We start from the raw sequence: 23,699 nt of genomic DNA on the forward strand, positions 1-23,699 counted from the left end.
AAGGCGTCCCTGGAAGGCAGCGACACACCAGCCGCTCCAGGGGGCGGCCTGACGTCACCCAGACATGGCCGCGGACCCGGGTGCCGTCCGTTCGGCCCGCGAGCCCCGCGAGCTGCACCTGGTCGCAGCCACTGGAGTCCAGCCCCGGCACCGCCACCTGTCTTCCGGGGTGTCTCTCCACAGCTCCATCCGGAAAAAGCACCCCTTCTGCCCCTTCGCCGCGGCCGTGGGCAGGAGCAGGATCGAGGGCCCAGGCCACTTCCCCGGACCTGCCGGCCACCTGGGACGAGGTCCTGAGCTCGGACGGTGGCGTCGGGGCAAGGGTGGCCTTGCTGTGTCTAAGGGGCCGTGCCAACTCAATGGTGGCTCCCAGTGGCTTCGGGCCAGCTGCTGTAGGACAGGAGGGTCGGACCAGTCTGCCTCTGAGCTACGCCTACCACAGCGTGGGCGCGCAGGTGGGATGCCCGAGGCACCGCCGACCCCGGGCCCTGAAGCCTCCGGGGCTACGTCCCTGTGAGCGGCCTGTGGGATCTGGGGCGGGGCACGAAGCGCCGAAAAGCTTGCTGTGTCCCACCCGCCCTGCGCTGGGAGGTCGCCAACTCCTCCGCCACCCCCCGGTCGCCGAAACCTCCGTTCCCCCGCCTAGGCGGGCGGCGGGGCCCTGCCAGGGCGGGCGGGCCGCTGGGCCGGCGGTAAGGCCCAAGGGCCTGCTAAACTGCACCTCAAGAGGCAGCCCGCGACCACCCCAGTGTCTACGGCCAAACCACCCTAGACGGGCCCGATCTCGACTCGATCTCGGAAGCTAAGCAGGGTTGGGCCTGGTTAGTAGTTGGATGGCAGACTTCCCGGACGGGAGAGCTCCCTGGAACGCCAGGTGCTGTAGGCCTTTTGCCTCCCGCTACACACCTTCTCATTTTGTCGACCGCGGCGGTCGTGGCGGTGGCGGCGGTGGTGGCGGCGGCCGTCTCCGCCCCCGCCGGGTACCGCTGCAGGCCCCACCTCCTCAGGACCCTCCCACCACAGCAAGCGTCTGATGGGGCGCTCCCCGCCTGCCTGAGCGGCCAGGCGGCCAGAAGTCGTCCCTGGAAGGCAGCGGCACACCAGACGCTCCGTTGGTCCCCTGACTCGAAGCAGACATGGCCGCGGACCTGGGTGCCGTCCATGCGGCCCGCGAGCCCCTCGACCTGCACCTGGCGACCCCCACTGGAGCCCAGCCCCGGCGCCGCCACCTGTCTGCCGGGGGGTGTCTCTCCACAGCTCCATCCGGAAAAAGCCCCCCCTCCACCGTTTCGCCGTGGCCTGGTGCCGGAGAGGGATAGAGGGCGCAGGCCGCTTCCGCGGGCCTGCCGTCCACCTGGGCCGGTGTCCTGAGCTCGGACGGTGGTGTGGAGGCAAGGGTGGCGTTGCTGGGTCTAAGGGGCTTTGCCAACTCAACGGTGGCTCCCACTTCCTTCGGGCCAGCTGCTGTCGGGCAGGAAGGCCGGCCCGGTCTGCGACAGGGCTGCGCCTAGCGCAGCGTGGGCAGTCAGGTGGGATGCCCAAAGGACCGCAGGCCCCGGGCCCTGAAGCCTCCGGGGCCACATCCCTGTGAGCGACCTGCGGGATCCGGGGTGGGAGGCCAAGCGCCGAAACGTTTCCTGGGTCCCTCCCGCCCTGGGCTGGGTGGTCGCCAAAACCTCCGACACCACCTGGTCCCCGAGACCTCCGTTCCTCTGCCTAGGCGGGCGGGCCGCTGGGCTGGCGGTAAGTCCCATGGGCCTGCTAAGCTGCGCCTCAAGAGGCAGCCTGCGACCCACTGACACCTACTGTCAAACCAGCCTAGACGGGCCCGATCAAGTCTGGATCTCGGAAGCTAAGCAGGGTCGGGCCTGGTTCGAACTTGGATGGGAGACCTCCTGGATGGGAGAGCTCCTGGGAATACCGGGTGCTGTAGGATTTTTGCCTTCCGCTCCGCTTTCTCCTTTTGTCGCCCGCGGTGGCGGCGGCGGCGGCGGCCGTCTCCGCCCCCGCCGGGTACCAGGTACCGCTGCAGGCCCCACCTCCTCAGGCCCCTCCCACCACAGCAAGCGTCTGATGGGGCACTCCCCACCTGCCAGACCGGCCAGGCGGCCAGAAGGCGTCCCTGGAAGGCAGCGACACACCAGCCGCTCCAGGGGGCGGCCTGACGTCACCCAGACATGGCCGCGGACCCGGGTGCCGTCCGTTCGGCCCGCGAGCCCCGCGAGCTGCACCTGGTCGCAGCCACTGGAGTCCAGCCCCGGCACCGCCACCTGTCTTCCGGGGTGTCTCTCCACAGCTCCATCCGGAAAAAGCACCCCTTCTGCCCCTTCGCCGCGGCCGTGGGCAGGAGCAGGATCGAGGGCCCAGGCCACTTCCCCGGACCTGCCGGCCACCTGGGACGAGGTCCTGAGCTCGGACGGTGGCGTCGGGGCAAGGGTGGCCTTGCTGTGTCTAAGGGGCCGTGCCAACTCAATGGTGGCTCCCAGTGGCTTCGGGCCAGCTGCTGTAGGACAGGAGGGTCGGACCAGTCTGCCTCTGAGCTACGCCTACCACAGCGTGGGCGCGCAGGTGGGATGCCCGAGGCACCGCCGACCCCGGGCCCTGAAGCCTCCGGGGCTACGTCCCTGTGAGCGGCCTGTGGGATCTGGGGCGGGGCACGAAGCGCCGAAAAGCTTGCTGTGTCCCACCCGCCCTGCGCTGGGAGGTCGCCAACTCCTCCGCCACCCCCCGGTCGCCGAAACCTCCGTTCCCCCGCCTAGGCGGGCGGCGGGGCCCTGCCAGGGCGGGCGGGCCGCTGGGCCGGCGGTAAGGCCCAAGGGCCTGCTAAACTGCACCTCAAGAGGCAGCCCGCGACCACCCCAGTGTCTACGGCCAAACCACCCTAGACGGGCCCGATCTCGACTCGATCTCGGAAGCTAAGCAGGGTTGGGCCTGGTTAGTAGTTGGATGGCAGACTTCCCGGACGGGAGAGCTCCCTGGAACGCCAGGTGCTGTAGGCCTTTTGCCTCCCGCTACACACCTTCTCATTTTGTCGACCGCGGCGGTCGTGGCGGTGGCGGCGGTGGTGGCGGCGGCCGTCTCCGCCCCCGCCGGGTACCGCTGCAGGCCCCACCTCCTCAGGACCCTCCCACCACAGCAAGCGTCTGATGGGGCGCTCCCCGCCTGCCTGAGCGGCCAGGCGGCCAGAAGGCGTCCCTGGAAGGCAGCGGCACACCATATGCTCCGTTCGTCCCCTGACTCGAAGCAGAAATGGCCGCGGACCCGGGTGCCGTCCATGCGGCCCGCGAGCCCCTCGACCTGCACCTGGCGGTCCCCACTGGATCCAGCCCCGGCGCCGCCACCTGTCTGCCGGTGGGTGTCTCTCCAAAGCTCCATCCGGAAAAAGCCCCCCCTCCACCGTTTCGCCGCGGCCAGGTGCCGGAGAGGGATAGAGGGCCCAGGCCACATCCGCGGGACTGCCGGCCACCAGGGGCGGGGTCCTGAGGTCGGACGGTGGTGTGGGGGCAAGGGTGGAGTTGCTGGGTCTAAGGGGCTTTGCCAACTCAATGGTGGCTCCCACTGGCTTCGGGCCAGCTGCTGTCGGGCAGGAGGGCCGGCCCGGTCTGCGACAGGGCTGCGCCTAGCGCAGCGTGGGCGGTCAGGTGGGATGCACAAGGGACCGCAGGCCCCGGGCCCTGAAGCCTCTGGGGCCACAACCCTGTGAGCGACCTGCGGGATCTGCGGTGGGAGGCCAAGCGCCGAAATGTTTCCTGGGTCCCTCCCACCCTGGCCTGGGTGGTCGCCAACTCCTCTGCCACCGCCTGGTCCCCGAGACCTCCGTTCCCCTGCCTAGGCGGGCGGCGGGGCCCTGCCGGGGCGGGCGGGCCACTGGGCCGGCGGTAAGGCCCAAGAGCCTGCTAAGCTGCACCTCAAGTGGAAGCCCGCGACCCCCCCAGTGTCTACGGCCAAACCACCCTAGACGGGCCCGATCTCGACTCGATCTCGGAAGCTAAGCAGGGTTGGGCCTGGTTAGTAGTTGGACGGCAGACCTCCCGGACGGGAGAGCTCCTGGGAACGCCAGGTGCTGTAGGCTTTTTGCCTCCCGCTACACACCTTCTCATTTTGTCGACCGCGGCGGTCGTGGTGTTGGCGGCGGTGGCGGCGGCGGTGGCGGCGGTGGTGGCGGCGGCCGTCTCCGCCCCCGCCGGGTACCGCTGCAGGCCCCACCTCCTCAGGACCCTCCCACCACAGCAAGCGTCTGATGGGGCGCTCCCCGCCTGCCTGAGCGGCCAGGCGGCCAGAAGGCGTCCCTGGAAGGCAGCGGCAAACCATATGCTCCGTTCGTCCCCTGACTCGAAGCAGACATGGCCGCGGACCCGGGTGCCGTCCATGCGGCCCGCGAGCCCCTCGACCTGCACCTGGCGGTCCCCACTGGAGCCCAGCCCCGGCGCCGCCACCTGTCTGCCGGTGGGTGTCTCTCCACAGCTCCATCCGGAAAAAGCCCCCCCTCCACCGTTTCGCCGCGGCCGTGTGCCGGAGAGGGATAGAGGGCCCAGGCCGCTTCCGCGGGCCTGCCGGCCACCTGGGGCGGGGTCCTGAGCTCGGACGGTGGTGTGGGGGCAAGGGGGGCGTTGCTGGGTAAGGGGCTTTGCTAACGCAAAGGTGGCTCCCACTGGCTTCGGGCCAGCTGCTATCGGGCAGGAAGGCTGGCCCGGTCTGCGACAGGGCAGCGCCTAGCGCAGCGTGGGCGGGCAGGTGGGATGCCCAAGGGACCGCAGTCCCCGGGCCCTGAAGCCTCCGGGGCCACATCCTTGTGAGCGACCTGCGGGATCTGGGGTGGGAGGCCAAGCGCCGAAACGTTTGCTGGGTCCCGCCCGCCCTGGGCTGGGTGGTCGCCAACACCTCCGCCACCACCCGATCACCGAGACCTCCGTTCCTCTGCCTAGGTGGCCGGCGGGGCCCTGCCAGGGCGGGCGGGCCGCTAGGCTGGCAGTAAGGCCCAAGGGCCTGCTAAGCTGCGCCTCAAGAGGCAGCCCGCGACCCACCGACACCTACTACCAAAGCAGCCTAGACGGGCCCGATCAAGTCTGGATCTCGGAAGCTAAGCAGGGTCGGGCCTGTTTCGAACTTGGATGGGAGACGTCCTGGCTGGGAGAGCTCCTGGGAATACCGGGTGCTGTAGGCTTTTTGCCTCTCGCTCCGCTTTCTCCTTTTGTCGCCCGCGGTGGCGGCGATGGTGGCGGCGGTGGTGGAGGCAGCCGTCTCCGCCCCTGTCAGGTACCGCTGCAGGCCCCACCTCCTCAGGCCCCTGCCACCACAGCAAGCGTCTGATGGGGCACTCCCCACCTGCCTGACCGGCCAGGCGGCCAGAAGGCGTCCCTGGAAGGCAGCGGCACACCAGCTGCTCCGGGTGGCGGCCTGACGTCACCCAGACATGGCCGCGGACCCGGGTGCCGTCCGTTCGGCCCCTGAGCCCCACGAGCTGCAGCTGGCCGCAGCCACTGGAGCCCAGCCCCGGCGCCGCCACCTGTCTTCCGGGGTGTCTCTCCACAGCTCCATCCGGAAAAAGCCCCCCTCCACCGTTTCGCCGCGGCCGTGTGCCGGAGAGGGATAGAGGGCCCAGGCCGCTTCCGCAGGCCTGCCGGCCACCTGGGCCGGGGTACAGAGCTCGGACGGTGGTGTGGGGGCAAGGGTGGCGTTGCTGGGTCTAAGGGGCTTTGCCAACTCAACGGTGGCTCCCACTGGCTTCAGGCCAGCTGCTGTCGGGCAGGAAGGCCGGCCCGGTCTGCGACAGGGCTGCGCCTAGCGCAGCGAGGGCAGGCAGGTGAGAGGCCCAAAGGACCGCAGGCCCCGGGCCCTGAAGCCTCCGGGGCCACATCCTTGTGAGCGACCTGCGGGATCTGGGGTGGGAGGCCAAGCGACGAAACGTTTCCTGGGTCCCGCCCGCCCTGGGCTGGGTGGTCGCCAACACCTCGCGCCAGCAACCGGTCCCCGAGACCTCCGTTCCTCTGCCTAGACGGGTGGCGGGGCCCTGCCAGGGCGGGCGGGCCGCTGGGCTTGCGGTAAGGCGCAAGGGCCTGCTAAGCTGCGCCTCAAGAGGCAGCCCGCGACCCACTGACACCTACTGCCAAAGCAGCCTAGACGGGCCCAATCAAGTCTGGATCTCGGAAGCTAAGCAGGGTCGGGCCTGGTTAGAACTTGGATGGGAGACCTCCTGGATGGGAGAGCTCCTGGGAATGCCGGGTGCTGTACGCTTTTTGCCTCCTGCTCCGCTTTCTCCTTTTGTCGCCCGCGGTGTCAGTGGCGGCGGCCGTCTCCACGCCTGCTGGGTACCAGGTACCACTGCAGGCCCCACCTCCTCTGGCCCCTCCCACCACAGCAAGCGTCTGATGGGGCACTCCCCACCTGCCTGACCGGCCAGGCGGCCAGAAGGCGTCCCTGGAAGGCAGCGGCACACCAGACGCTCCAGGGGCGGCCTGACGTCACCCAGACATGGCCGCGGACCCGGGTGCCGTCCGTTCGGTCCGTGAGCCCCGCGAGCTACACCTGGCCGCAGCCACAGGAGCCCAGGCCCGGCTCCACCACCTGTCTTCCAGGGTGTCTCTCCACAGCTCCATCCGGAAAAAGCACCCCCTCCGCCGCTTCGCCTCGGCCGTGGGCGGGAGCAGGATCGAGGGCCCAGGCCGCTTCCCCGGGCCTGCCGGCCCCCTGGGCCGGGGTACAGAGCTCGGACGGTGGTGTGGGGGCAAGGGTGGCGTTGCTGGGTCTAAGGGGCTTTGCCAACTCAATGGTGGCTCCCACTGGCTTCGGGCCAGCTGCTGTCGGGCAGGAGGGCCGGCCCGGTCTGCGGCTGGGCTGCGCCTAGCGCAGCGTGGGCGGTCAGGTGGGATGCACAAGGGACCGCAGGCCCCGGGCCCTGAAGCCTCCGGGGCCACATCCCTGTGAGCGACCTGCGGACTCTGCGGTGGGAGGCCAAGCGCCGAAACGTTTCCTGGGTCCCTCCCGCCCTGGGCTGGGTGGTCGCCAACTCCTCTGCCACCGCCTGGTCCCCGAGACCTCTGTTCCCCTGCCTAGGCGGGCGGCGGGGCCCTGCCGGGGCGGGCGGGCCACTGGGCCGGCGGTAAGTCCCAAGCGCCTGCTAAGCTGCGCCTCAAGTGGAAGCCCGCGACCCCCCCAGTGTCTACGGCCAAACCACCCTAGACGAGCCCGATCTCGACTCGATCTCGGAAGCTAAGCAGGGTTGGGCCTGGTTAGTAGTTGGATGGGAGACCTCCCGGACGGGAGAGCTCCTGGGAACGCCAGGTGCTGTAGGCTTTTTGCCTCCCGCTACACACCTTCTCCTTTTGTCGACCGTGGCGGTCGTGGCGGTGGCGGCGGTGGCGGCGGTGGTGGCGGCGGCCGTCTCCGCCCCCGCCGGGTACCGCTGCAGGCCCCACCTCCTCAGGACCCTCCCACCACAGCAAGCGTCTGATGGGGCGCTCCCCGCCTGCCTGAGCGGCCAGGCGGCCAGAAGTCGTCCCTGGAAGGCAGCGGCACACCAGACGCTCCGTTGGTCCCCTGACTCGAAGCAGACATGGCCGCGGACCTGGGTGCCGTCCATGCGGCCCGCGAGCCCCTCGACCTGCACCTGGCGACCCCCACTGGAGCCCAGCCCCGGCGCCGCCACCTGTCTGCCGGGGGGTGTCTCTCCACAGCTCCATCCGGAAAAAGCCCCCCCTCCACCGTTTCGCCGTGGCCTGGTGCCGGAGAGGGATAGAGGGCGCAGGCCGCTTCCGCGGGCCTGCCGTCCACCTGGGCCGGTGTCCTGAGCTCGGACGGTGGTGTGGAGGCAAGGGTGGCGTTGCTGGGTCTAAGGGGCTTTGCCAACTCAACGGTGGCTCCCACTTCCTTCGGGCCAGCTGCTGTCGGGCAGGAAGGCCGGCCCGGTCTGCGACAGGGCTGCGCCTAGCGCAGCGTGGGCAGTCAGGTGGGATGCCCAAAGGACCGCAGGCCCCGGGCCCTGAAGCCTCCGGGGCCACATCCCTGTGAGCGACCTGCGGGATCCGGGGTGGGAGGCCAAGCGCCGAAACGTTTCCTGGGTCCCTCCCGCCCTGGGCTGGGTGGTCGCCAAAACCTCCGACACCACCTGGTCCCCGAGACCTCCGTTCCTCTGCCTAGGCGGGCGGGCCGCTGGGCTGGCGGTAAGTCCCATGGGCCTGCTAAGCTGCGCCTCAAGAGGCAGCCTGCGACCCACTGACACCTACTGTCAAACCAGCCTAGACGGGCCCGATCAAGTCTGGATCTCGGAAGCTAAGCAGGGTCGGGCCTGGTTCGAACTTGGATGGGAGACCTCCTGGATGGGAGAGCTCCTGGGAATACCGGGTGCTGTAGGATTTTTGCCTTCCGCTCCGCTTTCTCCTTTTGTCGCCCGCGGTGGCGGCGGCGGCGGCGGCCGTCTCCGCCCCCGCCGGGTACCAGGTACCGCTGCAGGCCCCACCTCCTCAGGCCCCTCCCACCACAGCAAGCGTCTGATGGGGCACTCCCCACCTGCCAGACCGGCCAGGCGGCCAGAAGGCGTCCCTGGAAGGCAGCGACACACCAGCCGCTCCAGGGGGCGGCCTGACGTCACCCAGACATGGCCGCGGACCCGGGTGCCGTCCGTTCGGCCCGCGAGCCCCGCGAGCTGCACCTGGTCGCAGCCACTGGAGTCCAGCCCCGGCACCACCACCTGTCTTCCGGGGTGTCTCTCCACAGCTCCATCCGGAAAAAGCACCCCTTCTGCCCCTTCGCCGCGGCCGTGGGCAGGAGCAGGATCGAGGGCCCAGGCCACTTCCCCGGACCTGCCGGCCACCTGGGACGAGGTCCTGAGCTCGGACGGTGGCGTCGGGGCAAGGGTGGCCTTGCTGTGTCTAAGGGGCCGTGCCAACTCAATGGTGGCTCCCAGTGGCTTCGGGCCAGCTGCTGTAGGACAGGAGGGTCGGACCAGTCTGCCTCTGAGCTACGCCTACCACAGCGTGGGCGCGCAGGTGGGATGCCCGAGGCACCGCCGACCCCGGGCCCTGAAGCCTCCGGGGCTACGTCCCTGTGAGCGGCCTGTGGGATCTGGGGCGGGGCACGAAGCGCCGAAAAGCTTGCTGTGTCCCACCCGCCCTGCGCTGGGAGGTCGCCAACTCCTCCGCCACCCCCCGGTCGCCGAAACCTCCGTTCCCCCGCCTAGGCGGGCGGCGGGGCCCTGCCAGGGCGGGCGGGCCGCTGGGCCGGCGGTAAGGCCCAAGGGCCTGCTAAACTGCACCTCAAGAGGCAGCCCGCGACCACCCCAGTGTCTACGGCCAAACCACCCTAGACGGTCCCGATCTCGACTCGATCTCGGAAGCTAAGCAGGGTTGGGCCTGGTTAGTAGTTGGATGGCAGACTTCCCGGACGGGAGAGCTCCCTGGAACGCCAGGTGCTGTAGGCCTTTTGCCTCCCGCTACACACCTTCTCATTTTGTCGACCGCGGCGGTCGTGGCGGTGGCGGCGGTGGTGGCGGCGGCCGTCTCCGCCCCCGCCGGGTACCGCTGCAGGCCCCACCTCCTCAGGACCCTCCCACCACAGCAAGCGTCTGATGGGGCGCTCCCCGCCTGCCTGAGCGGCCAGGCGGCCAGAAGGCGTCCCTGGAAGGCAGCGGCACACCATATGCTCCGTTCGTCCCCTGACTCGAAGCAGAAATGGCCGCGGACCCGGGTGCCGTCCATGCGGCCCGCGAGCCCCTCGACCTGCACCTGGCGGTCCCCACTGGATCCAGCCCCGGCGCCGCCACCTGTCTGCCGGTGGGTGTCTCTCCAAAGCTCCATCCGGAAAAAGCCCCCCCTCCACCGTTTCGCCGCGGCCGGGTGCCGGAGAGGGATAGAGGGCCCAGGCCACATCCGCGGGACTGCCGGCCACCAGGGGCGGGGTCCTGAGGTCGGACGGTGGTGTGGGGGCAAGGGTGGAGTTGCTGGGTCTAAGGGGCTTTGCCAACTCAATGGTGGCTCCCACTGGCTTCGGGCCAGCTACTGTCGGGCAGGAGGGCCGGCCCGGTCTGCGACAGGGCTGCGCCTAGCGCAGCGTGGGCGGTCAGGTGGGATGCACAAGGGACCGCAGGCCCCGGGCCCTGAAGCCTCTGGGGCCACAACCCTGTGAGCGACCTGCGGGATCTGCGGTGGGAGGCCAAGCGCCGAAATGTTTCCTGGGTCCCTCCCACCCTGGCCTGGGTGGTCGCCAACTCCTCTGCCACCGCCTGGTCCCCGAGACCTCCGTTCCCCTGCCTAGGCGGGCGGCGGGGCCCTGCCGGGGCGGGCGGGCCACTGGGCCGGCGGTAAGGCCCAAGAGCCTGCTAAGCTGCACCTCAAGTGGAAGCCCGCGACCCCCCCAGTGTCTACGGCCAAACCACCCTAGACGGGCCCGATCTCGACTCGATCTCGGAAGCTAAGCAGGGTTGGGCCTGGTTAGTAGTTGGACGGCAGACCTCCCGGACGGGAGAGCTCCTGGGAACGCCAGGTGCTGTAGGCTTTTTGCCTCCCGCTACACACCTTCTCATTTTGTCGACCGCGGCGGTCGTGGCGTTGGCGGCGGTGGCGGCGGCGGTGGCGGCGGTGGTGGCGGCGGCCGTCTCCGCCCCCGCCGGGTACCGCTGCAGGCCCCACCTCCTCAGGACCCTCCCACCACAGCAAGCGTCTGATGGGGCGCTCCCCGCCTGCCTGAGCGGCCAGGCGGCCAGAAGTCGTCCCTGGAAGGCAGCGGCACACCAGACGCTCCGTTGGTCCCCTGACTCGAAGCAGACATGGCCGCGGACCTGGGTGCCGTCCATGCGGCCCGCGAGCCCCTCGACCTGCACCTGGCGGCCCCCACTGGAGCCCAGCCCCGGCGCCGCCACCTGTCTGCCAGGGGGTGTCTCTCCACAGCTCCATCCGGAAAAAGCCCCCCCTCCACCGTTTCGCCGTGGCCTGGTGCCGGAGAGGGATAGAGGGCGCAGGCCGCTTCCGCGGGCCTGCCGTCCACCTGGGCCGGTGTCCTGAGCTCGGACGGTGGTGTGGAGGCAAGGGTGGCGTTGCTGGGTCTAAGGGGCTTTGCCAACTCAACGGTGGCTCCCACTTCCTTCGGGCCAGCTGCTGTTGGGCAGGAAGGCCGGCCCGGTCTGCGACAGGGCTGCACCTAGCGCAGCGTGGGCAGTCAGGTGGGATGCCCAAAGGACTGCAGGCCCCGGGCCCTGAAGCCTCCGGGGCCACATCCCTGTGAGCGACCTGCGGGATCCGGGGTGGGAGGCCAAGCGCCGAAACGTTTCCTGGGTCCCTCCCGCCCTGGGCTGGGTGGTCGCCAAAACCTCCGACACCACCTGGTCCCCGAGACCTCCGTTCCTCTGCCTAGGCGGGCGGGCCGCTGGGCTGGCGGTAAGTCCCATGGGCCTGCTAAGCTGCGCCTCAAGAGGCAGCCTGCGACCCACTGACACCTACTGTCAAACCAGCCTAGACGGGCCCGATCAAGTCTGGATCTCGGAAGCTAAGCAGGGTCGGGCCTGGTTCGAACTTGGATGGGAGACCTCCTGGATGGGAGAGCTCCTGGGAATACCGGGTGCTGTAGGATTTTTGCCTTCCGCTCTGCTTTCTCCTTTTGTCGCCCGCGGTGGCGGCGGCGGCGGCCGTCTCCGCCCCCGCCGGGTACCAGGTACCGCTGCAGGCCCCACCTCCTCAGGCCCCTCCCACCACAGCAAGCGTCTGATGGGGCACTCCCCACCTGCCAGACCGGCCAGGCGGCCAGAAGGCGTCCCTGGAAGGCAGCGACACACCAGCCGCTCCAGGGGGCGGCCTGACGTCACCCAGACATGGCCGCGGACCCGGGTGCCGTCCGTTCGGCCCGCGAGCCCCGCGAGCTGCACCTGGTCGCAGCCACTGGAGTCCAGCCCCGGCACCGCCACCTGTCTTCCGGGGTGTCTCTCCACAGCTCCATCCGGAAAAAGCACCCCTTCTGCCCCTTCGCCGCGGCCGTGGGCAGGAGCAGGATCGAGGGCCCAGGCCACTTCCCCGGACCTGCCGGCCACCTGGGACGAGGTCCTGAGCTCGGACGGTGGCGTCGGGGCAAGGGTGGCCTTGCTGTGTCTAAGGGGCCGTGCCAACTCAATGGTGGCTCCCAGTGGCTTCGGGCCAGCTGCTGTAGGACAGGAGGGTCGGACCAGTCTGCCTCTGAGCTACGCCTACCACAGCGTGGGCGCGCAGGTGGGATGCCCGAGGCACCGCCGACCCCGGGCCCTGAAGCCTCCGGGGCTACGTCCCTGTGAGCGGCCTGTGGGATCTGGGGCGGGGCACGAAGCGCCGAAAAGCTTGCTGTGTCCCACCCGCCCTGCGCTGGGAGGTCGCCAACTCCTCCGCCACCCCCCGGTCGCCGAAACCTCCGTTCCCCCGCCTAGGCGGGCGGCGGGGCCCTGCCAGGGCGGGCGGGCCGCTGGGCCGGCGGTAAGGCCCAAGGGCCTGCTAAACTGCACCTCAAGAGGCAGCCCGCGACCACCCCAGTGTCTACGGCCAAACCACCCTAGACGGGCCCGATCTCGACTCGATCTCGGAAGCTAAGCAGGGTTGGGCCTGGTTAGTAGTTGGATGGCAGACTTCCCGGACGGGAGAGCTCCCTGGAACGCCAGGTGCTGTAGGCCTTTTGCCTCCCGCTACACACCTTCTCATTTTGTCGACCGCGGCGGTCGTGGCGGTGGCGGCGGTGGTGGCGGCGGCCGTCTCCGCCCCCGCCGGGTACCGCTGCAGGCCCCACCTCCTCAGGACCCTCCCACCACAGCAAGCGTCTGATGGGGCGCTCCCCGCCTGCCTGAGCGGCCAGGCGGCCAGAAGGCGTCCCTGGAAGGCAGCGGCACACCATATGCTCCGTTCGTCCCCTGACTCGAAGCAGAAATGGCCGCGGACCCGGGTGCCGTCCATGCGGCCCGCGAGCCCCTCGACCTGCACCTGGCGGTCCCCACTGGATCCAGCCCCGGCGCCGCCACCTGTCTGCCGGTGGGTGTCTCTCCAAAGCTCCATCCGGAAAAAGCCCCCCCTCCACCGTTTCGCCGCGGCCGGGTGCCGGAGAGGGATAGAGGGCCCAGGCCACATCCGCGGGACTGCCGGCCACCAGGGGCGGGGTCCTGAGGTCGGACGGTGGTGTGGGGGCAAGGGTGGAGTTGCTGGGTCTAAGGGGCTTTGCCAACTCAATGGTGGCTCCCACTGGCTTCGGGCCAGCTGCTGTCGGGCAGGAGGGCCGGCCCGGTCTGCGACAGGGCTGCGCCTAGCGCAGCGTGGGCGGTCAGGTGGGATGCACAAGGGACCGCAGGCCCCGGGCCCTGAAGCCTCTGGGGCCACAACCCTGTGAGCGACCTGCGGGATCTGCGGTGGGAGGCCAAGCGCCGAAATGTTTCCTGGGTCCCTCCCACCCTGGCCTGGGTGGTCGCCAACTCCTCTGCCACCGCCTGGTCCCCGAGACCTCCGTTCCCCTGCCTAGGCGGGCGGCGGGGCCCTGCCGGGGCGGGCGGGCCACTGGGCCGGCGGTAAGGCCCAAGAGCCTGCTAAGCTGCACCTCAAGTGGAAGCCCGCGACCCCCCCAGTGTCTACGGCCAAACCACCCTAGACGGGCCCGATCTCGACTCGATCTCGGAAGCTAAGCAGGGTTGGGCCTGGTTAGTAGTTGGACGGCAGACCTCCCGGACGGGAGAGCTCCTGGGAACGCCAGGTGCTGTAGGCTTTTTGCCTCCCGCTACACACCTTCTCATTTTGTCGACCGCGGCGGTCGTGGCGTTGGCGGCGGTGGCGGCGGCGGTGGCGGCGGTGGTGGCGGCGGCCGTCTCCGCCCCCGCCGGGTACCGCTGCAGGCCCCACCTCCTCAGGACCCTCCCACCACAGCAAGCGTCTGATGGGGCGCTCCCCGCCTGCCTGAGCGGCCAGGCGGCCAGAAGGCGTCCCTGGAAGGCAGCGGCAAACCATATGCTCCGTTCGTCCCCTGACTCGAAGCAGACATGGCCGCGGACCCGGGTGCCGTCCATGCGGCCCGCGAGCCCCTCGACCTGCACCTGGCGGTCCCCACTGGAGCCCAGCCCCGGCGCCGCCACCTGTCTGCCGGTGGGTGTCTCTCCACAGCTCCATCCGGAAAAAGCCCCCCCTCCACCGTTTCGCCGCGGCCGTGTGCCGGAGAGGGATAGAGGGCCCAGGCCGCTTCCGCGGGCCTGCCGGCCACCTGGGGCGGGGTCCTGAGCTCGGACGGTGGTGTGGGGGCAAGGGGGGCGTTGCTGGGTAAGGGGCTTTGCTAACGCAAAGGTGGCTCCCACTGGCTTCGGGCCAGCTGCTATCGGGCAGGAAGGCTGGCCCGGTCTGCGACAGGGCAGCGCCTAGCGCAGCGTGGGCGGGCAGGTGGGATGCCCAAGGGACCGCAGTCCCCGGGCCCTGAAGCCTCCGGGGCCACATCCTTGTGAGCGACCTGCGGGATCTGGGGTGGGAGGCCAAGCGCCGAAACGTTTGCTGGGTCCCGCCCGCCCTGGGCTGGGTGGTCGCCAACACCTCCGCCACCACCCGATCACCGAGACCTCCGTTCCTCTGCCTAGGTGGCCGGCGGGGCCCTGCCAGGGCGGGCGGGCCGCTAGGCTGGCAGTAAGGCCCAAGGGCCTGCTAAGCTGCGCCTCAAGAGGCAGCCCGCGACCCACCGACACCTACTACCAAAGCAGCCTAGACGGGCCCGATCAAGTCTGGATCTCGGAAGCTAAGCAGGGTCGGGCCTGTTTCGAACTTGGATGGGAGACGTCCTGGCTGGGAGAGCTCCTGGGAATACCGGGTGCTGTAGGCTTTTTGCCTCTCGCTCCGCTTTCTCCTTTTGTCGCCCGCGGTGGCGGCGATGGTGGCGGCGGTGGTGGAGGCAGCCGTCTCCGCCCCTGTCAGGTACCGCTGCAGGCCCCACCTCCTCAGGCCCCTGCCACCACAGCAAGCGTCTGATGGGGCACTCCCCACCTGCCTGACCGGCCAGGCGGCCAGAAGGCGTCCCTGGAAGGCAGCGGCACACCAGCTGCTCCGGGTGGCGGCCTGACGTCACCCAGACATGGCCGCGGACCCGGGTGCCGTCCGTTCGGCCCCTGAGCCCCACGAGCTGCAGCTGGCCGCAGCCACTGGAGCCCAGCCCCGGCGCCGCCACCTGTCTTCCGGGGTGTCTCTCCACAGCTCCATCCGGAAAAAGCCCCCCTCCACCGTTTCGCCGCGGCCGTGTGCCGGAGAGGGATAGAGGGCCCAGGCCGCTTCCGCAGGCCTGCCGGCCACCTGGGCCGGGGTACAGAGCTCGGACGGTGGTGTGGGGGCAAGGGTGGCGTTGCTGGGTCTAAGGGGCTTTGCCAACTCAACGGTGGCTCCCACTGGCTTCAGGCCAGCTGCTGTCGGGCAGGAAGGCCGGCCCGGTCTGCGACAGGGCTGCGCCTAGCGCAGCGAGGGCAGGCAGGTGAGAGGTCCAAAGGACCGCAGGCCCCGGGCCCTGAAGCCTCCGGGGCCACATCCTTGTGAGCGACCTGCGGGATCTGGGGTGGGAGGCCAAGCGACGAAACGTTTCCTGGGTCCCGCCCGCCCTGGGCTGGGTGGTCGCCAACACCTCGCGCCAGCAACCGGTCCCCGAGACCTCCGTTCCTCTGCCTAGACGGGTGGCGGGGCCCTGCCAGGGCGGGCGGGCCGCTGGGCTTGCGGTAAGGCGCAAGGGCCTGCTAAGCTGCGCCTCAAGAGGCAGCCCGCGACCCACTGACACCTACTGCCAAAGCAGCCTAGACGGGCCCAATCAAGTCTGGATCTCGGAAGCTAAGCAGGGTCGGGCCTGGTTAGAACTTGGATGGGAGACCTCCTGGATGGGAGAGCTCCTGGGAATGCCGGGTGCTGTACGCTTTTTGCCTCCTGCTCCGCTTTCTCCTTTTGTCGCCCGCGGTGTCAGTGGCGGCGGCCGTCTCCACGCCTGCTGGGTACCAGGTACCACTGCAGGCCCCACCTCCTCTGGCCCCTCCCACCACAGCAAGCGTCTGATGGGGCACTCCCCACCTGCCTGACTGGCCAGGCGGCCAGAAGGCGTCCCTGGAAGGCAGCGGCACACCAGACGCTCCAGGGGCGGCCTGACGTCACCCAGACATGGCCGCGGACCCGGGTGCCGTCCGTTCGGTCCGTGAGCCCCGCGAGCTACACCTGGCCGCAGCCACAGGAGCCCAGGCCCGGCTCCACCACCTGTCTTCCAGGGTGTCTCTCCACAGCTCCATCCGGAAAAAGCACCCCCTCCGCCGCTTCGCCTCGGCCGTGGGCGGGAGCAGGATCGAGGGCCCAGGCCGCTTCCCCGGGCCTGCCGGCCCCCTGGGCCGGGGTACAGAGCTCGGACGGTGGTGTGGGGGCAAGGGTGGCGTTGCTGGGTCTAAGGGGCTTTGCCAACTCAATGGTGGCTCCCACTGGCTTCGGGCCAGCTGCTGTCGGGCAGGAGGGCCGGCCCGGTCTGCGGCTGGGCTGCGCCTAGCGCAGCGTGGGCGGTCAGGTGGGATGCACAAGGGACCGCAGGCCCCGGGCCCTGAAGCCTCCGGGGCCACATCCCTGTGAGCGACCTGCGGACTCTGCGGTGGGAGGCCAAGCGCCGAAACGTTTCCTGGGTCCCTCCCGCCCTGGGCTGGGTGGTCGCCAACTCCTCTGCCACCGCCTGGTCCCCGAGACCTCTGTTCCCCTGCCTAGGCGGGCGGCGGGGCCCTGCCGGGGCGGGCGGGCCACTGGGCCGGCGGTAAGTCCCAAGCGCCTGCTAAGCTGCGCCTCAAGTGGAAGCCCGCGACCCCCCCAGTGTCTACGGCCAAACCACCCTAGACGAGCCCGATCTCGACTCGATCTCGGAAGCTAAGCAGGGTTGGGCCTGGTTAGTAGTTGGATGGGAGACCTCCCGGACGGGAGAGCTCCTGGGAACGCCAGGTGCTGTAGGCTTTTTGCCTCCCGCTACACACCTTCTCCTTTTGTCGACCGTGGCGGTCGTGGCGGTGGCGGCGGTGGCGGCGGTGGTGGCGGCGGCCGTCTCCGCCCCCGCCGGGTACCGCTGCAGGCCCCACCTCCTCAGGACCCTCCCACCACAGCAAGCGTCTGATGGGGCGCTCCCCGCCTGCCTGAGCGGCCAGGCGGCCAGAAGTCGTCCCTGGAAGGCAGCGGCACACCAGACGCTCCGTTGGTCCCCTGACTCGAAGCAGACATGGCCGCGGACCTGGGTGCCGTCCATGCGGCCCGCGAGCCCCTCGACCTGCACCTGGCGACCCCCACTGGAGCCCAGCCCCGGCGCCGCCACCTGTCTGCCGGGGGGTGTCTCTCCACAGCTCCATCCGGAAAAAGCCCCCCCTCCACCGTTTCGCCGTGGCCTGGTGCCGGAGAGGGATAGAGGGCGCAGGCCGCTTCCGCGGGCCTGCCGTCCACCTGGGCCGGTGTCCTGAGCTCGGACGGTGGTGTGGAGGCAAGGGTGGCGTTGCTGGGTCTAAGGGGCTTTGCCAACTCAACGGTGGCTCCCACTTCCTTCGGGCCAGCTGCTGTCGGGCAGGAAGGCCGGCCCGGTCTGCGACAGGGCTGCGCCTAGCGCAGCGTGGGCAGTCAGGTGGGATGCCCAAAGGACCGCAGGCCCCGGGCCCTGAAGCCTCCGGGGCCACATCCCTGTGAGCGACCTGCGGGATCCGGGGTGGGAGGCCAAGCGCCGAAACGTTTCCTGGGTCCCTCCCGCCCTGGGCTGGGTGGTCGCCAAAACCTCCGACACCACCTGGTCCCCGAGACCTCCGTTCCTCTGCCTAGGCGGGCGGGCCGCTGGGCTGGCGGTAAGTCCCATGGGCCTGCTAAGCTGCGCCTCAAGAGGCAGCCTGCGACCCACTGACACCTACTGTCAAACCAGCCTAGACGGGCCCGATCAAGTCTGGATCTCGGAAGCTAAGCAGGGTCGGGCCTGGTTCGAACTTGGATGGGAGACCTCCTGGATGGGAGAGCTCCTGGGAATACCGGGTGCTGTAGGATTTTTGCCTTCCGCTCCGCTTTCTCCTTTTGTCGCCCGCGGTGGCGGCGGCGGCGGCGGCCGTCTCCGCCCCCGCCGGGTACCAGGTACCGCTGCAGGCCCCACCTCCTCAGGCCCCTCCCACCACAGCAAGCGTCTGATGGGGCACTCCCCACCTGCCAGACCGGCCAGGCGGCCAGAAGGCGTCCCTGGAAGGCAGCGACACACCAGCCGCTCCAGGGGGCGGCCTGACGTCACCCAGACATGGCCGCGGACCCGGGTGCCGTCCGTTCGGCCCGCGAGCCCCGCGAGCTGCACCTGGTCGCAGCCACTGGAGTCCAGCCCCGGCACCGCCACCTGTCTTCCGGGGTGTCTCTCCACAGCTCCATCCGGAAAAAGCACCCCTTCTGCCCCTTCGCCGCGGCCGTGGGCAGGAGCAGGATCGAGGGCCCAGGCCACTTCCCCGGACCTGCCGGCCACCTGGGACGAGGTCCTGAGCTCGGACGGTGGCGTCGGGGCAAGGGTGGCCTTGCTGTGTCTAAGGGGCCGTGCCAACTCAATGGTGGCTCCCAGTGGCTTCGGGCCAGCTGCTGTAGGACAGGAGGGTCGGACCAGTCTGCCTCTGAGCTACGCCTACCACAGCGTGGGCGCGCAGGTGGGATGCCCGAGGCACCGCCGACCCCGGGCCCTGAAGCCTCCGGGGCTACGTCCCTGTGAGCGGCCTGTGGGATCTGGGGCGGGGCACGAAGCGCCGAAAAGCTTGCTGTGTCCCACCCGCCCTGCGCTGGGAGGTCGCCAACTCCTCCGCCACCCCCCGGTCGCCAAAACCTCCGTTCCCCCGCCTAGGCGGGCGGCGGGGCCCTGCCAGGGCGGGCGGGCCGCTGGGCCGGCGGTAAGGCCCAAGGGCCTGCTAAACTGCACCTCAAGAGGCAGCCCGCGACCACCCCAGTGTCTACGGCCAAACCACCCTAGACGGTCCCGATCTCGACTCGATCTCGGAAGCTAAGCAGGGTTGGGCCTGGTTAGTAGTTGGATGGCAGACTTCCCGGACGGGAGAGCTCCCTGGAACGCCAGGTGCTGTAGGCCTTTTGCCTCCCGCTACACACCTTCTCATTTTGTCGACCGCGGCGGTCGTGGCGGTGGCGGCGGTGGTGGCGGCGGCCGTCTCCGCCCCCGCCGGGTACCGCTGCAGGCCCCACCTCCTCAGGACCCTCCCACCACAGCAAGCGTCTGATGGGGCGCTCCCCGCCTGCCTGAGCGGCCAGGCGGCCAGAAGGCGTCCCTGGAAGGCAGCGGCACACCATATGCTCCGTTCGTCCCCTGACTCGAAGCAGAAATGGCCGCGGACCCGGGTGCCGTCCATGCGGCCCGCGAGCCCCTCGACCTGCACCTGGCGGTCCCCACTGGATCCAGCCCCGGCGCCGCCACCTGTCTGCCGGTGGGTGTCTCTCCAAAGCTCCATCCGGAAAAAGCCCCCCCTCCACCGTTTCGCCGCGGCCGGGTGCCGGAGAGGGATAGAGGGCCCAGGCCACATCCGCGGGACTGCCGGCCACCAGGGGCGGGGTCCTGAGGTCGGACGGTGGTGTGGGGGCAAGGGTGGAGTTGCTGGGTCTAAGGGGCTTTGCCAACTCAATGGTGGCTCCCACTGGCTTCGGGCCAGCTACTGTCGGGCAGGAGGGCCGGCCCGGTCTGCGACAGGGCTGCGCCTAGCGCAGCGTGGGCGGTCAGGTGGGATGCACAAGGGACCGCAGGCCCCGGGCCCTGAAGCCTCTGGGGCCACAACCCTGTGAGCGACCTGCGGGATCTGCGGTGGGAGGCCAAGCGCCGAAATGTTTCCTGGGTCCCTCCCACCCTGGCCTGGGTGGTCGCCAACTCCTCTGCCACCGCCTGGTCCCCGAGACCTCCGTTCCCCTGCCTAGGCGGGCGGCGGGGCCCTGCCGGGGCGGGCGGGCCACTGGGCCGGCGGTAAGGCCCAAGAGCCTGCTAAGCTGCACCTCAAGTGGAAGCCCGCGACCCCCCCAGTGTCTACGGCCAAACCACCCTAGACGGGCCCGATCTCGACTCGATCTCGGAAGCTAAGCAGGGTTGGGCCTGGTTAGTAGTTGGACGGCAGACCTCCCGGACGGGAGAGCTCCTGGGAACGCCAGGTGCTGTAGGCTTTTTGCCTCCCGCTACACACCTTCTCATTTTGTCGACCGCGGCGGTCGTGGCGTTGGCGGCGGTGGCGGCGGCGGTGGCGGCGGTGGTGGCGGCGGCCGTCTCCGCCCCCGCCGGGTACCGCTGCAGGCCCCACCTCCTCAGGACCCTCCCACCACAGCAAGCGTCTGATGGGGCGCTCCCCGCCTGCCTGAGCGGCCAGGCGGCCAGAAGTCGTCCCTGGAAGGCAGCGGCACACCAGACGCTCCGTTGGTCCCCTGACTCGAAGCAGACATGGCCGCGGACCTGGGTGCCGTCCATGCGGCCCGCGAGCCCCTCGACCTGCACCTGGCGGCCCCCACTGGAGCCCAGCCCCGGCGCCGCCACCTGTCTGCCGGGGGGTGTCTCTCCACAGCTCCATCCGGAAAAAGCCCCCCCTCCACCGTTTCGCCGTGGCCTGGTGCCGGAGAGGGATAGAGGGCGCAGGCCGCTTCCGCGGGCCTGCCGTCCACCTGGGCCGGTGTCCTGAGCTCGGACGGTGGTGTGGAGGCAAGGGTGGCGTTGCTGGGTCTAAGGGGCTTTGCCAACTCAACGGTGGCTCCCACTTCCTTCGGGCCAGCTGCTGTTGGGCAGGAAGGCCGGCCCGGTCTGCGACAGGGCTGCGCCTAGCGCAGCGTGGGCAGTCAGGTGGGATGCCCAAAGGACTGCAGGCCCCGGGCCCTGAAGCCTCCGGGGCCACATCCCTGTGAGCGACCTGCGGGATCCGGGGTGGGAGGCCAAGCGCCGAAACGTTTCCTGGGTCCCTCCCGCCCTGGGCTGGGTGGTCGCCAAAACCTCCGACACCACCTGGTCCCCGAGACCTCCGTTCCTCTGCCTAGGCGGGCGGGCCGCTGGGCTGGCGGTAAGTCCCATGGGCCTGCTAAGCTGCGCCTCAAGAGGCAGCCTGCGACCCACTGACACCTACTGTCAAACCAGCCTAGACGGGCCCGATCAAGTCTGGATCTCGGAAGCTAAGCAGGGTCGGGCCTGGTTCGAACTTGGATGGGAGACCTCCTGGATGGGAGAGCTCCTGGGAATACCGGGTGCTGTAGGATTTTTGCCTTCCGCTCTGCTTTCTCCTTTTGTCGCCCGCGGTGGCGGCGGCGGCGGCCGTCTCCGCCCCCGCCGGGTACCAGGTACCGCTGCAGGCCCCACCTCCTCAGGCCCCTCCCACCACAGCAAGCGTCTGATGGGGCACTCCCCACCTGCCAGACCGGCCAGGCGGCCAGAAGGCGTCCCTGGAAGGCAGCGACACACCAGCCGCTCCAGGGGGCGGCCTGACGTCACCCAGACATGGCCGCGGACCCGGGTGCCGTCCGTTCGGCCCGCGAGCCCCGCGAGCTGCACCTGGTCGCAGCCACTGGAGTCCAGCCCCGGCACCGCCACCTGTCTTCCGGGGTGTCTCTCCACAGCTCCATCCGGAAAAAGCACCCCTTCTGCCCCTTCGCCGCGGCCGTGGGCAGGAGCAGGATCGAGGGCCCAGGCCACTTCCCCGGACCTGCCGGCCACCTGGGACGAGGTCCTGAGCTCGGACGGTGGCGTCGGGGCAAGGGTGGCCTTGCTGTGTCTAAGGGGCCGTGCCAACTCAATGGTGGCTCCCAGTGGCTTCGGGCCAGCTGCTGTAGGACAGGAGGGTCGGACCAGTCTGCCTCTGAGCTACGCCTACCACAGCGTGGGCGCGCAGGTGGGATGCCCGAGGCACCGCCGACCCCGGGCCCTGAAGCCTCCGGGGCTACGTCCCTGTGAGCGGCCTGTGGGATCTGGGGCGGGGCACGAAGCGCCGAAAAGCTTGCTGTGTCCCACCCGCCCTGCGCTGGGAGGTCGCCAACTCCTCCGCCACCCCCCGGTCGCCGAAACCTCCGTTCCCCCGCCTAGGCGGGCGGCGGGGCCCTGCCAGGGCGGGCGGGCCGCTGGGCCGGCGGTAAGGCCCAAGGGCCTGCTAAACTGCACCTCAAGAGGCAGCCCGCGACCACCCCAGTGTCTACGGCCAAACCACCCTAGACGGGCCCGATCTCGACTCGATCTCGGAAGCTAAGCAGGGTTGGGCCTGGTTAGTAGTTGGATGGCAGACTTCCCGGACGGGAGAGCTCCCTGGAACGCCAGGTGCTGTAGGCCTTTTGCCTCCCGCTACACACCTTCTCATTTTGTCGACCGCGGCGGTCGTGGCGGTGGCGGCGGTGGTGGCGGCGGCAGTCTCTGCCCCCGCCGGGTACCGCTGCAGGCCCCACCTCCTCAGGACCCTCCCACCACAGCAAGCGTCTGATGGGGCGCTCCCCGCCTGCCTGAGCGGCCAGGCGGCCAGAAGGCGTCCCTGGAAGGCAGCGGCACACCATATGCTCCGTTCGTCCCCTGACTCGAAGCAGAAATGGCCGCGGACCCGGGTGCCGTCCATGCGGCCCGCGAGCCCCTCGACCTGCACCTGGCGGTCCCCACTGGAGCCCAGCCCCGGCGCCGCCACCTGTCTGCCGGTGGGTGTCTCTCCAAAGCTCCATCCGGAAAAAGCCCCCCCTCCACCGTTTCGCCGCGGCCGGGTGCCGGAGAGGGATAGAGGGCCCAGGCCACATCCGCGGGACTGCCGGCCACCAGGGGCGGGGTCCTGAGGTCGGACGGTGGTGTGGGGGCAAGGGTGGAGTTGCTGGGTCTAAGGGGCTTTGCCAACTCAATGGTGGCTCCCACTGGCTTCGGGCCAGCTGCTGTCGGGCAGGAGGGCCGGCCCGGTCTGCGACAGGGCTGCGCCTAGCGCAGCGTGGGCGGTCAGGTGGGATGCACAAGGGACCGCAGGCCCCGGGCCCTGAAGCCTCTGGGGCCACAACCCTGTGAGCGACCTGCGGGATCTGCGGTGGGAGGCCAAGCGCCGAAATGTTTCCTGGGTCCCTCCCACCCTGGCCTGGGTGGTCGCCAACTCCTCTGCCACCGCCTGGTCCCCGAGACCTCCGTTCCCCTGCCTAGGCGGGCGGCGGGGCCCTGCCGGGGCGGGCGGGCCACTGGGCCGGCGGTAAGGCCCAAGAGCCTGCTAAGCTGCACCTCAAGTGGAAGCCCGCGACCCCCCCAGTGTCTACGGCCAAACCACCCTAGACGGGCCCGATCTCGACTCGATCTCGGAAGCTAAGCAGGGTTGGGCCTGGTTAGTAGTTGGACGGCAGACCTCCCGGACGGGAGAGCTCCTGGGAACGCCAGGTGCTGTAGGCTTTTTGCCTCCCGCTACACACCTTCTCATTTTGTCGACCGCGGCGGTCGTGGCGTTGGCGGCGGTGGCGGCGGCGGTGGCGGCGGTGGTGGCGGCGGCCGTCTCCGCCCCCGCCGGGTACCGCTGCAGGCCCCACCTCCTCAGGACCCTCCCACCACAGCAAGCGTCTGATGGGGCGCTCCCCGCCTGCCTGAGCGGCCAGGCGGCCAGAAGGCGTCCCTGGAAGGCAGCGGCAAACCATATGCTCCGTTCGTCCCCTGACTCGAAGCAGACATGGCCGCGGACCCGGGTGCCGTCCATGCGGCCCGCGAGCCCCTCGACCTGCACCTGGCGGTCCCCACTGGAGCCCAGCCCCGGCGCCGCCACCTGTCTGCCGGTGGGTGTCTCT

General features: G+C 70.0%; 13 pseudogenes; all 13 read left to right on the forward strand.

The window, feature by feature from the left end:
* Positions 1–750: 750 nt before the first annotated feature.
* LOC137209673 (5S ribosomal RNA) lies at positions 751–886 on the forward strand (annotated as a pseudogene).
* A 1,977-nt stretch (positions 887–2,863) lies between these two features.
* Positions 2,864–2,999, forward strand: LOC137209674 (5S ribosomal RNA; annotated as a pseudogene).
* A 937-nt stretch (positions 3,000–3,936) lies between these two features.
* Positions 3,937–4,072, forward strand: LOC137209625 (5S ribosomal RNA; annotated as a pseudogene).
* A 3,085-nt stretch (positions 4,073–7,157) lies between these two features.
* On the forward strand, positions 7,158–7,293 carry LOC137209675 (5S ribosomal RNA; annotated as a pseudogene).
* A 1,986-nt stretch (positions 7,294–9,279) lies between these two features.
* LOC137209745 (5S ribosomal RNA) lies at positions 9,280–9,415 on the forward strand (annotated as a pseudogene).
* A 937-nt stretch (positions 9,416–10,352) lies between these two features.
* LOC137209626 (5S ribosomal RNA) lies at positions 10,353–10,488 on the forward strand (annotated as a pseudogene).
* A 1,995-nt stretch (positions 10,489–12,483) lies between these two features.
* On the forward strand, positions 12,484–12,619 carry LOC137209676 (5S ribosomal RNA; annotated as a pseudogene).
* Positions 12,620–13,556: 937 nt separating this feature from the next.
* LOC137209627 (5S ribosomal RNA) lies at positions 13,557–13,692 on the forward strand (annotated as a pseudogene).
* A 3,085-nt stretch (positions 13,693–16,777) lies between these two features.
* Positions 16,778–16,913, forward strand: LOC137209757 (5S ribosomal RNA; annotated as a pseudogene).
* A 1,986-nt stretch (positions 16,914–18,899) lies between these two features.
* LOC137209746 (5S ribosomal RNA) lies at positions 18,900–19,035 on the forward strand (annotated as a pseudogene).
* Positions 19,036–19,972: 937 nt separating this feature from the next.
* On the forward strand, positions 19,973–20,108 carry LOC137209628 (5S ribosomal RNA; annotated as a pseudogene).
* Positions 20,109–22,103: 1,995 nt separating this feature from the next.
* LOC137209677 (5S ribosomal RNA) lies at positions 22,104–22,239 on the forward strand (annotated as a pseudogene).
* Positions 22,240–23,177: 938 nt separating this feature from the next.
* Positions 23,178–23,313, forward strand: LOC137209629 (5S ribosomal RNA; annotated as a pseudogene).
* Positions 23,314–23,699: the final 386 nt, after the last annotated feature.

Source organism: Pseudorca crassidens, chromosome 16 (assembly GCF_039906515.1).
Source record: "Pseudorca crassidens isolate mPseCra1 chromosome 16, mPseCra1.hap1, whole genome shotgun sequence".
In the NCBI taxonomy this organism is placed as follows: Eukaryota; Metazoa; Chordata; class Mammalia; order Artiodactyla; family Delphinidae; genus Pseudorca; species Pseudorca crassidens.